This window comes from Oncorhynchus kisutch, linkage group LG10 (assembly GCF_002021735.2).
Source record: "Oncorhynchus kisutch isolate 150728-3 linkage group LG10, Okis_V2, whole genome shotgun sequence".
In the NCBI taxonomy this organism is placed as follows: Eukaryota; Metazoa; Chordata; class Actinopteri; order Salmoniformes; family Salmonidae; genus Oncorhynchus; species Oncorhynchus kisutch.
Window position 1 is genome coordinate 28,155,272 of NC_034183.2, and position 13,529 is coordinate 28,168,800.

A 13,529-nucleotide genomic window follows, 5' to 3' on the forward strand; every position below is an offset into this window, starting at 1 on the left:
CAGAGTCCAGAACAGGCAAGGGTCACAACCGGGAGGACTAGAAAAAGGTGAAAAGGCGCCGCAAGAATGTGGGAAAAACGCTGGTAGGCTTGGACATACAAGACGAACTGGCACAGAGAGACAGGAAACACAGGGGTAAATACACTGGGGAAAACAAGCGACACCTGGAGGGAGTGGAGACAATAACGAGAACAGGTGAAACTGATCAGGGTGTGACAGTGGCAGGGATTTGAGCAGGGGGGTAGAGAGAACAGGTATTAGAGCTGGATATCCAGAGTCTGCTAATCTCACTCTATTCTAATCTATAATCAGATTAAATACTCATAATCTGTCTGTTGCACAGGATTACTGTCTGGACCCGCAACAGCAGCACACATCTTCTCCATCCCTGCCTTTTCATCCCTCTCTCCCAGCATCTCTATCCCTCTCCATAACTTCCTCTATATCCCTCTCTCCCAGCATCTCTATCCCTCTCCATAACTTCCTCTATATCCCTCTCTCCCAGCATCTCTATCCCTCTCCATAACTTCCTCTATATCCCTCTCTCCCAGCATCTCTATCCCTCTCCATAACTTCCTCTATATCCCTCTCTCCCAGCATCTCTATCCCTCTCCATAACTTCCTCTATATCCCTCTCTCCCAGCATCTCCATCCCTCTCTCTCCATCTACCTCCATTCCTCAAACTCGACAAGCCAAATAGACACCACTGGACAATATCTCTGGACTCCCTTAACTCTTTAACACACACATATACACACTGTGCAGGGACTATTGAGCTGAGCCTCAGCCTACTCTCCTGCAATTTGCAAATTCATGCTCTTAGCCGCAATTACTCTGAGGGTCTGTGTGTGTAATGGCTATCATATTTCATGCACATATCATTTCAATGAATTAAGGATTGTCTAAAACTACACTTTACTAAATAATGTTCTTTGTTGTTCGATTGTCTGTGTGGAATCCAATCGTATTATAGATTTTTGTTGCTATGCTGAAGTTTGGGTGTCTTTTATGGTATTGATGCAAGGACTGTTTTTTTACTTTATCTGCTATTAAGGTATTTCAATGTTTGGTTTGTTAAATGTGATATATCGTATGTAACATCCCTTTTTATTGTTTACACTGCTACTTGAGTCATCACTCACTGCTCTCTCCATGCCACTTTCCTCACAGACCAAGCCCCGCCCCCTCAAGAAGCGCATTTGTTGTTGCTTGACCACGAGACACTTGCATTCAGTCTGCATGATCAATGCAGCACATGTAACAATGTTTATGACAACCATGTTGTTTCTTAATATGAATCCACAAGCGTTCTATAATTACACAATTAGTTTGTGTTTCTTATATATGCAAACAGCTAGTTTGTCTTTTCTTAGCAAGTTTCAGCTAAATCGTGTTAGCCGCTAATGCTAATCGCTAGTTAGCTGGCTAGCTAGCTAATAAGTGTGCTGAGTCAGAGCAAACGTAGCTAGCTAATACGGTCTGATACCAGCGCTGGTGTACGCCTAAATCAACATGTTGTTTGTGCAAAAATATCTTCTAAATCCAAAAGGACTAGGAGAAGCATTAATATGTTGGCTACATGAAGAAACATTTAATGTAGCCAAAGATTATAGTGTCCCCTTGGAAACACTGACTATCGCTTTGTGTTCCTACCCTGTCACAATAACTCCTCCCTGGCGTTTTCATTCACTGTCATGTCAAACAACACTGCCCATTATTATTTATATTCTAACTATAGAATTAGAATAAATATTCTATTTACATGATTCCAACAGTTCAACCAAGTGTTTTTATCTAAATCGCCAGTCAAATTGCAATTCCAACATTTGGTTAAAAATAAGGCCTTGTTTTATTGCCCATATCATGGAGCCCTCCGTGACAGTGGAAATGATCTCAAATGAGTGCAGGAAATGCATAAATTAATGTAAATGCAGAGAATTATATTTGGTTGAAGTAGAATTGAACAGTATAAAACAATCAGAATGGAGAAATCAATTAGACCGTATTTGTTGTCACCCTAGGAGGGGTCATATTTGTATTTGTGAGATGACTGTTGGATGACTGTATGCCCCCCCCCCCCCCTCTCTGGAGGTTGCCAGACACCCTTCCTCTAAGTTGAGCTGAGTTGAACAGGGACAGGATGCCAAATTGAATCAGAGAAACTGCAATTCAAATTAAATTGTTAATGTACCCTGCTGTCTGATGCAATGTAACTTGTCATTTGAATTGAAAAAGAGAGAGCGGGATAGAGATAGATGTAATATTCTAATGACTAAAATGTAGGGAGAGAGAGTGCAATGGAAAGAGAGAAGGGAAATAGTAGTAGTTCAAGCATGGATGCCTTCTTTGTAAGGTTCACCATTTATTCACACCACACATTAACCATCTCTCTTTTTCTCTATCCTCTCTCTCTCACCCACTCTCACTCTTTCTCTCTCTGCTCTCTCTCTGCCCTATAGGGATGCTTCAGGGAGGCTCTCGTTTGAAGTGGAGATTCACTCTCTCAGTCACACCAGTTGCCATTTTACTTCATTTTACATTTAGCCTACTACACCCCACTTTACAGAGAGAGAGGGAGAGGAGAGAGAGCTGGAATACACTGTCCCTGTCTTTTCCCTCCTTTTCCCACCACCTCCCCATCTTCTTCCCCATCTTCTTCCCCTTCTTTATCCTCCCCCTCCTCTCCCTCTCACCCCCCCCCCTCTCTTCCTATTCCTCCTCTTCCTCCTCCTCCTCCCTCTTCTCCTCCTCCTCCCTCTCTCTGAGACCTAGTGTATAGGAGTCACAGCACATTATAACACTTTAATTAACTCTAATTTTCCTACATCCTCATTTAACCCTAAGTACCCCACCTCCTGCCCATGACAGTACCACACACACACACACACACACACACACACATACAGATACACACACACACACAGATCCTGCGCTGTGCCCTGGTAGATCCCAGAGGTATTAGATGCTCTGTATGACATTAAATTGCGTTGGAAGGAAGTGTAAAACAAAGGTACATAAATGACATTTTAATTCCTGTTTTTATTCAGTCTTTGTCCTGCTGTGCAGAGAGGAGAGAGGTGGCTGTTGTTTTGGCATTTTCTCTTTATTCAGGAACACAAAAGATAATGTATTCGTCTGAGGGGAGGGGGAAAGGGGGGGCAGAGGGGACTGGAGAGGCGGGTTTTGTTACACGTCCCAGAGGATAGCTTCTGCTGGCAGATTGGGGGGGGGGGGGGGGTGAAAGAATTATTAAAGAAAGAAAGAGAGAGCTTGCTGGCTGGGCCAAAGGAATGAACATATCCCTAGAGGATTCTCTCTTTCTTTTTCTCACTCTCTCTCCTCTCTCTTTCTTTCTATCTCTCTCTCCTCTCTCGCTCTGGTTGACAGAATGCCAAGAGCGTGCAAAGCTGTCATCAGCGTAAAGGGTGGCTACTTTGAAGAATGTCAAATATAAAATAGATTTTGATTTGTTTAACAGTTTTTTGGTTACCTCATGATTCCATATGTGTTATTGCATAGTTTTGATGTCTTCAGTATTATTCTTCAATGTAGAAAATAGTAAAAATAAAGAAAAGCCCTGGAATGTGTAGGTGAGTCCACACTTTTATATATACAGTTCATTTTGTTACGTTACAGCCTTATTCTACAATGGATTAAATAAAAAATGTTCCTCATCAATCTACATACAATACCATTTAATGAAAAAACTAAAACAGGTTTTAGATTTTTTTTGCCAATATAAGAACATAAACAGATAAAAAGCAGAAATAAACAAATAAAAGCAGGGATACCTTACTAACATAAGTATCAGACCCTTTGCTATGAGACTCGAAATTGAGCTCAGGTGCATCCTGTTTCCATTGATGATCCTTGAGATGTTTCTACAACTTGATTCGAGTCCACCTGTGGGAAATTCAATTGATTGGACATGATTTGGAAAGGCACACACCTGTCTATATAAGGTCCCACAGTTGGCAGTGCATGTCAGAGCAGAAACCAAGCCATGAGGTCGACGGAATTGGTGACTAAGAACCCGATGGTCACTCTGACAGAGCTCTAGAGTTCCTCTGTGGAGATGGGAGAACCTTCCAGAAGGAAAACCATCTCTGCAGCACTCCAACAATCTGGCCTTTATGGTAGAGTGGCCAGATGGAAGCCACTCCTCAGTAAAAGGCACATGACAGCCTGCTTGGAGTTTGCCCAAAGCCCCCCTAATGGACTCTCAGACCATGAGAAACAAGATTCTTTGGTCTGATGAAACCAAGAATGAACTCTTTGTCCTGAATGTCAAGTGTCACGTCTGGAGGAAACCTGTGACAGGGACTGACCCTAATCACACAGCCAAGACAACGTAGGAGTGGCTTCGGAATGTCCTGGAGTGGCCCAGCCATAGCCTGGACTTTAAAAAAACAACCTAATAGACTCAGACCATGAGAAACAAGATTCTTTGGTCTGATGAAACCAAGATTGAACTCTTTGTCCTGAATGTCAAGTGTCACGTCTGGAGGAAACCTGGCACCATCCCTACGGTGAAGCATGTTGATGGCAGCATCATGCTGTGGGAATGTTTTTCAGCGACAGGGACTGGGAGACTTGTCAGGATTGAGGGGAAAATGAATGGAGCAAAGTACAGAGAAATCCTTGATGAAAACTTGCTCCAGAGCGTTCAGGACCTTAAACTGGGGTGGTTCATCTTCCAACAGGACAATGACCCTAATCACACAGCCAAGACAACGTAGGAGTGGCTTCGGAATGTCCTTGAGTGGCCCAGCCATAGCCTGGACTTTAACCCGATCTAACATCTCTGGAGAGACCTGTAAATAGCTGTGCAGCGACGCTCCCCATCCAACCTCACAGAGCTTGAGAGGATCTGCAGAGACGAATGGGAGAAACTCTCCAAGTACAGGTGTGCCAAGCTTGTAGTGTCATACCCAAGAAGACTCGAGGCTGTAATCGCTTCAACAATACATTTGCAAGCATTTCTAAAAACCTCTTTTTGCTTTGTCATTATGGTGTATTGTGTTTAGAATAATGCTGTAACTTAACAAAATGTGGAAAAAGTCAAGGGGTCTGAATACTTTCAAAATCCACTGTATATGTGTGTATAGACAATATGGACAGTATATGGATAGAATATGTAGTATATCTGAAGAATAGTATATGTACAGCAATAGTTAAATAGGATAGGCCTTCGGTAGAATACAGTATATACTGTACATATGAAGTGGGTAAAACAGTATGTAAACATTATTTAAAGTGACCAGTGTTCCATGACTATGTACATAGGGCAGCAGCCTCTAAGGTGCATGGTAGAGTAACCGGGTGGTAGCTGTCTAGTGACAGTAGTTTAAAATTCAGGGCAGGGTACTGGATGTGGGCCGGCTAGTGGTGACTATTTAGCAGTCGGATGACTTTGAAATAGAAGCTGTTTTCAGTCTCTTGGTCCCAGCTTTGATGCACCTGTACTGAGCTCGCATTCTGGATTGTAAGCAGGGTGAAAAGGCAGTGGCTCGTGTGGCTGAGGTCCTTGATGATCTTCTTGGCCTTCTTTTGACACCGGGTGCTGTAAATGTCCTGGAGGGCAGGCAGTGTGCCCCCAGTGATGCTTTAGGCAGACTGCACCACCCTCTGGAGAACCCCGGCAGTTGCGGACGGTGCAGCCACAGAGGAGGAGGCTGGTGGGAGGAGCTATAGGAGGACAGGCTCATTGTAATGGCTGGAACTGTATAAATGGAACGGAATCCAACACATAAAACATATGGAAACCACATGTTTGACACCATTCCAATAACTCCGTTCCAGTGATTACAATGAGCCTGTCCTCATATAGCTCCTACCACCAGCCTCCTCTGAAATCCATGTTAACATCCACATAAACAACAAAAGCTGGTGAGTGCGTTGCTGATGTCGTTTTTTTGATTGAGATGCTCTCTCGGGGGTGACATTTTGTGCTGAAAATCTTCCCCAGCATTATCACCGGCTTGTTCTGTCCAAACGCTGTCCTCCCTTCCTCTCTCGTGTCTCACTGATTCATTTGGTGGTGACGCGGGCTCCTGCTCAGTGCGCACCGTTCTGCCTTTTTTGCACTTCGGGCTCGCAGGTTTCAGTTCAGGCTGAGGTTCAGAATCAGTAGAATAATCATAGATTTCTTGATACATTTTTTTCCACACCATTTGAGTCATTTTCGTTCCGATTTTTTAGAAACGCTAATGCAGCATGTGCAGCATTTATCTTGGTCTTCTTGCCATTGTAAATTACGCACAATCTCACTGTGTACTCCAAGTAGGCCAGATTAGATTGATAAAACTATTTCGATTCGGTGGACTGATATAAATTACTGTACATCTCATTTTGAGATTATAATTAGAATAGATCAATGCAATAGAATGGCCCGCCCTGTTCTTCATTCACAGTTAGTGATGACATAATTATGCATCGTTCGCTTCCCCGGCTCATCAATTCACCCCTTCTCCCCCATCATGCTTTACTTCATGTATTTAATCTGTTGTTATATGTGTGAAATTAGTTTCGGAATCGTTTAGGTTCAGTTTCGATGCAATTATAGAGGTGATTATCAACGGCATCTTCATCTGTCCGGAGAAGGAGGGGCAATGTGGAAAACTATTCAAAAAAATTACTGTAAAAATGACAAAGCAATTTTTTTTTAAATTCATGAGCGTTCAAAGGATTGCTTTAGCGGTTCTAGTGTTAATAAGGAGCATCAGGTACTGCTGGAATGTCTACCAATGGCATGTCATCCTTATTTTGAGTCACTTAAGAAATTACACTGGTAACTCAAAACTAAGGCTGTGCAAGTTTACCGTGTTAATAATGCGATAATGCGGAACCGTTTAAGCGCAAGTTTCCGCATGGAGCCTTTAAACACAACACGGAGCACAGGTACAGTCATTGCTTGCTGCTTTACATGAAACTTCTTTACATCGCTGAAGACCGTGTGCTTCTAGCCAAAATCTTGTCAAAGTTATGCCCAATATCACTGGAGCTGTGTTTTTTTTCTTTCTGTTCGTGCGCAAGTAGCGGACCGTTTTAACTACTCACGAGCCGCTATTTTCTACATTTGGATGGCACAGGAAGAATTGAAAAGGAGTAAGCTACTCAAAGAGATGCCTCAAAGGTAAACGGCATATGCAAGAGTGGGTGTGTGAGAGAGAATATGCATGAGAGCGGAAGTAAGTGGGCGAGTTCATTAATGTCCCGGTTCCCTAAAATATGCAAACTCCGCCCACCTGTGGCACCGGGCCATGCAAACGAACTCGCCCAGTGAGAGAGAGAAGGTGTGGGAGGGAGAGTGTGCAGGTCTATGTGTGTAAAGTTATACAGATGGTTACAGTGTTTTCGTTTTTGGACATGTTTAAAAGCTCTTTGTATCCATAGAGCCAGTTATTTTTGACTATAGTCACACACATTTATTTTTAAAGCTGTGTGTGCGTGTGTGTGTGTTAGTGTGTGAGAAATAGAGAGATGTGGCTACTGTACCGGGAGATTTTTAGCTAACGCTATGCCATCTCCAATCATCTACAAACAGCATACAGAGGCATAAGAATGCTACCAAGAGTTCACCTGACTGTCGAAAAATGACCTGACTGTCGAAAAATGACCTGAATCTCGGAATACCGCGGTATCTCTTTCATTTGTGGTTAGTAAATGATTAATAAGGACCTACAGTATATTCAATTTCATGAATTTTCTTATAAATCATGATTCAATAGTTTAAACGTTTTTTATATATATTTTTTTATATATGTGTGAATAAATAAGTTACTAACATTTACAGATGTGGTAGTAATGATTCATAAATTATGAATCAACTATTTACTTATCCACTATAAATGCTTTATTACATGGAGTTAATATAAAGTTCTACCCTGCTCTCTAATGCTTTATTAGGTGGAGTTAATATAAAGTTCTACCCTGCTCTCTAATGCTTTATTAGGTGGAGTTAATATAAAGTTCTACCCTGCTCTCTAATGTTTTATTAGGTGGAGTTAATATAAAGTTCTACCCTGCTCTCTAATGCTTTATTAGGTGGAGTTAATATAAAGTTCTACCCTGCTCTCTAATGTTTTATTAGGTGGAGTTAATATAAAGTTCTACCCTGCTCTCTAATGTTTTATTAGGTGGAGTTAATATAAAGTTCTACCCTGCTCTCTAATGCTTTATTAGGTGGAGTTAATATAAAGTTCTACCCTGCTCTCTAATGTTTTATTAGGTGGAGTTAATATAAAGTTCTACCCTGCTCTCTAATGCTTTATTAGGTGGAGTTAATATAAAGTTCTACCCTGCTCTCTAATGTTTTATTAGGTGGAGTTAATATAAAGTTCTACCCTGCTCTCTAATGCTTTATTAGGTGGAGTTAATATAAAGTTCTACCCTGCTCTCTAATGTTTTATTAGGTGGAGTTAATATAAAGTTCTACCCTGCTCTCTAATGTTTTATTAGGTGGAGTTAATATAAAGTTCTACCCTGCTCTCTAATGTTTTATTAGGTGGAGTTAATATACATGTCTACCCTGCTCTCTAATGTTTTATTAGGTGGAGTTAATATAAAGTTCTACCCTGCTCTCTAATGTTTTATTAGGTGGAGTTAATATAAAGTTCTACCCTGCTCTCTAATGCTTTATTAGGTGGAGTTAATATAAAGTTCTACCCTGCTCTCTAATGTTTTATTAGGTGGAGTTAATATAAAGTTCTACCCTGCTCTCTAATGTTTTATTAGGTGGAGTTAATATAAAGTTCTACCCTGCTCTCTAATTCCTTTTTTAGGCGGAGTTAATATAAAGGACTACCCTGCTCTCTAATGTTTTATTATATGGAGTTAATATAAAGTTCTACCCTGCTCTCTAATGCTTTATTAGGTGGAGTTAATATACATGTCTACCCTGCTCACTAATGCTTTATTAGGTGGAGTTAATATAAAGTTCTACCCTGCTCTCTAATTCCTTTTTTAGGCGGAGTTAATATAAAGGACTACCCTGCTCTCTAATGTTTTATTATATGGAGTTAATATAAAGTTCTACCCTGCTCTCTAATGCTTTATTAGGTGGAGTTAATATAAACTTCTACCCTGCTCTCTAATGCTTTATTAGGTGGAGTTAATATAAACTTCTACCCTGCTCTCTAATGCTTTATTAGGTGGAGTTAATATACATGTCTACCCTGCTCACTAATGCTTTATTAGGTGGAGTTAATATAAAGTTCTACCCTGCTCTCTAATGCTTTATTAGGTGGAGTTAATATACATGTCTACCCTGCTCACTAATGCTTTATTAGGTGGAGTTAATATAAAGTTCTACCCTGCTCTCTAATTCCTTTTTTAGGCGGAGTTAATATAAAGGACTACCCTGCTCTCTAATGTTTTATTATATGGAGTTAATATAAAGTTCTACCCTGCTCTCTAATGCTTTATTAGGTGGAGTTAATATAAACTTCTACCCTGCTCTCTAATGCTTTATTAGGTGGAGTTAATATAAACTTCTACCCTGCTCTCTAATGCTTTATTAGGTGGAGTTAATATACATGTCTACCCTGCTCACTAATGCTTTATTAGGTGGAGTTAATATAAACTTCTACCCTGCTCTCTAATGCTTCTGTCTCATCTCCCTTTCTTTAGCCTGTCCCCTCCACTCCTCCCTCCATCCCTCCCTCCCTGCAAGCCCTTCTTCCACCCCACCCCTCCTCTCACATCCATTCATCCTCCTCTCCTTTCCTCTGCCTGGTGTCTCTGTCTGTAGCATTCCTCCTCCTCTACTTTCCTCTGCCCGGGGTCTCTGTCTGTAGCATTCCTCCTCCTCTCCTTTCCTCTGCCCGGTGTCTCTGTCTGTAGCATTCCTCCTCCTCTCCTTTCCTCTGCCCGGGGTCTCTGTCTGTAGCATTCCTCCTCCTTCTACAAAACAGGGAACACTAGTCTCAGTAGTGTCTCGTGATGTGTATAAAACAGCTCAGACTGTTTCTGCTACAACTTCTGGCTTTCCTCTAGACTGCACACAGTACACACACATAGACAAACGGATAAGAGAGGAGTGGAGAGGAAAGGAGAGATGAGGAGAGGAGGGATAGAGGAGAGGAGAGGAGGGATAGAGGAGAGGAGAGGATAGAAGAGGAGAGGAGAGGAGAGGAGAGGATAGAGGAGGGATAGAGGAGAGGAGAGGATAGAAGAGGAGAGGAGAGGAGAGGAGAGGAGAGGAGAGGAGAGGAGAGGAGAGGAGAGGAGAGGAGAGGAGAGGAGAGGAGAGGAGAGGAGAGGAGAGGAGAGGAGAGGAGAGGAGAGGAGAGGAGAGGAGAGGAGAGGAGAGGAGAGGAGAGGAGAGGAGGTTAAGGTTAGAGTCAGTATTAACTGGTAACATCTCAATGGACCTGCAAAACTGACTGTGTCTTAAATCACCCTTTCAGTGCTCACCCTGACTGATTTACCCACACACATATTCACATAGGCACCCACTCATGCATGCATACACACACACTCACACACAGGCACACGCACATGCAGCCTTGACTCTTAACACCCTGCCATGGCTTTAATGTGCTGAGTCTCATTGATTGAATATTACCTATAGTCAGGGTTGGGGAGTAACGGATTAAATGTAATCTGTTACATGTAAGGGATTACCAAAAAATGGTAACTGTAATCCGTTACATTACCAGCTAAAATATTGTAATCGATTTACAGATACCTTTGAAAAACTACATGATTACTTCGAGGATTGCTTTTAAATTCAGAAAGGATGTTTGTGAAAATAAATATTTGACACTTCTCTGTTTTCATAATGACATTCAAATTAGCATTGAAAAAAGGCGCACATTTAAGTTTGTTCCATCTGAGCGAGTCTGACAACAAGTCAGAGACCACTATGATGACACACCAAATGTGTTCGATGGATCGTGGGAAAAGAGCAGGAATAGGCTTTTGTAGGCTACAGCCCAAGATATGTCTTCCAATGGTGCGACTGCTGTCAGCACCCAAAGACTATCCAACTTGAATAAACGCTTGGTGGTAAGGATGACAGCGATGGTGTAGTCTATGGCGATACAGATATATCACTTATTATTGATATCTACATAGAGCATTGATGTGAATCACACTGCTGTTCTCTCATTTAGCTATTTGCGCCTTACGGATTGTGGTTGTTGTGGATGGCTGTTCACACATCTAAATGTGTATTTGAACCCAATAATGGTTGAATTCAAGAAGTTTAAGCTGCCTATCTTTCATTGTTTTTGAAACCAGTGGACAGCCAGTGAAAAATGCAGTAGATGTCGTTCAATTGGTAACATACATTTTTGTCTTCTTCTAATGCCTCTTAAGGAGAAAGTAATCTAAAAGTAACTGAATGTAATCAGAAAATGTTACTGAGTTTGGGTAATCCGAAAGTTATGTTACTGATTACAATTTTGGACAGGTAACTAGTAACTGTAACGGATTACATTTAGAAAGTAACCTACCCAACCCTGCCTGTAGTACATTACCGGTGGTAGAGGAGCCATCCGGTGTCTGTGTTGTGATTGGACCAGAGAGCTCATGTGGGTGTGGCTCTAACTAAGATGACAGCAGGGAGTGATGAGGACGGATAGGAGGAGGAACGAGGGAGAGTAATCAGATCCAGGTGTTTTGGTGCGTTTAATTACTCACCTGCGAGACTTACGAGATGAGCAGACTACATACACACACACACGAGACACTCAGGTGGGACTAATTACTAAAACTCCAGAATGTTACAGCACGGCTGGCAAACACACACATACACACACAGCCCGACTCCAATATCCCAATTCATCACACCGCCGCTCCTCAAGTCCCACCAGCAGAGAGAAAGCGATTGAGGGAGAGAGAGGAGAGAGAGTTAAAGAGATATTAGAGGTAGAGAGAATAGAGAGCTGGTCCCTAGAGACTGTGTTGCTGCAGGCAATGCTACAGGTAACACGCCTGTTACTGTACAGATGGTAGGAGAGAGAGAGGGAGAGAGAGAGGGAGAGAGAGAGAGATAGATGGAGGAAGGGAGAGATAGAATGCTCACCACAGTTTCCCTCTTTCACCTCTGTGTGGGAGACTTGGAGAGGGGAAGTAAAGGGGAGGAGGAAGGAGGGAAGTGGAGGAAGGGTTTCCGATCAGTATTTCTCAACCTTTTTAAACCAGGAATCAGCAAGCTTCCTCTTTGGAGGAAGTGACTAGTGACTATATAGTGTGGGGGTCTGATTGCCCATTCCAATCACACAGACACACTCCTTCCCTCCACCTCTGTCAGTGACGCCACATTTACTCCCCTCTTCATGCTGTCTGCGTTTCTCCGTCTCTCCCTCCATCTGTAGTATGTGTGAGTATTATTAGCAGTGGTAGCATGAGCGATGGCTTAGTGGGGCTTTTCTCTGGCAAGGTGGGACTCGGCTTAGCACACCATCATTACCTACCTACCTCACTCATGCACGCGCACACACACACTCACGCACGTGCGCACACACACTCACGCACGTGCGCACACACACACACTCACGCACGTGCGCACACACACGCGTGACAGTCGTCCCTGAGGACAGGGCGCTCAAACACTGTAGAGGAGAGAGTGTAGAACCATTCAGGATGGGAATGTTCTTATCATTCACGCTGCGTACATGATGTGTGTGATGTATGTGTGTGTTTATTTGTGTGTTTGTACAAGACTTTGAAATTGAAATATTCAAAAATGTCTTGAGCCCAAACGACCAATAGTGACTCATGTCATGTCATGGCATGTCTGTCTGTCTGTCTGTCATGGCATGTCTGTCTGTCTGTCTGTCTGTCTGTCTGTCTGTCTGTCTGTCTGTCTGTCTGTCTGTCTGTCTGTCTGTCTGTCTGTCTGTCTGTCTGTCTGTCTGTCTGTCTGTCTGTCTGTCTGTCCGTCCGTCCGTCCGTCCGTCTGTCTGTCTGTCTACCCAACTGTGTATATCTCCTGTTCAGCTCGTGCGTCACGTACAAGATAGCAGGGATGAGTCAGTCACTTCGCTGTTTTATGACAAGCTGAAATACTTGTTACCTTGAACCTTGAGGTGCTGTGTCAACGCTTCTACACTTGTGTGTACGTGCTGTGTAGGTGCTGCACCTATGAGCTTGAAAATGGGAGAGCGAAAGAGAGAGAGAGAGATGGTGAGGAGTAGGGTTGCAAAATTCTAGTATCTTTGCCAACATTCCCAAGATTTCCAGACATTCCTGGAACAGGCAGGAAATCCAGAATCCTCCAACCAGGATTACTGGAAAACCTGGCGATTTGGGGAAAGTTACCTGAATTTTGAAACCCCAGTGAGGAGAAAAAGTAGGGTGACGACAGACTGACTATGTCTCAGAGTAAATTCTCTCTGTGCTGGCCACTGGCTGCTTTGGACATTAGATTAGATAGTGTTATTGAGACGCACTGCTGTTTATGACCTACCTCACCCTGATACAGCAGCCCTCCCCTCTCCTGTCCTCTCCATCTATGTGACAGTAGTGTGTGACCGTGTGTGACAGGATAGCAGTGATGAACTGTAGCCTTTACCCCCTG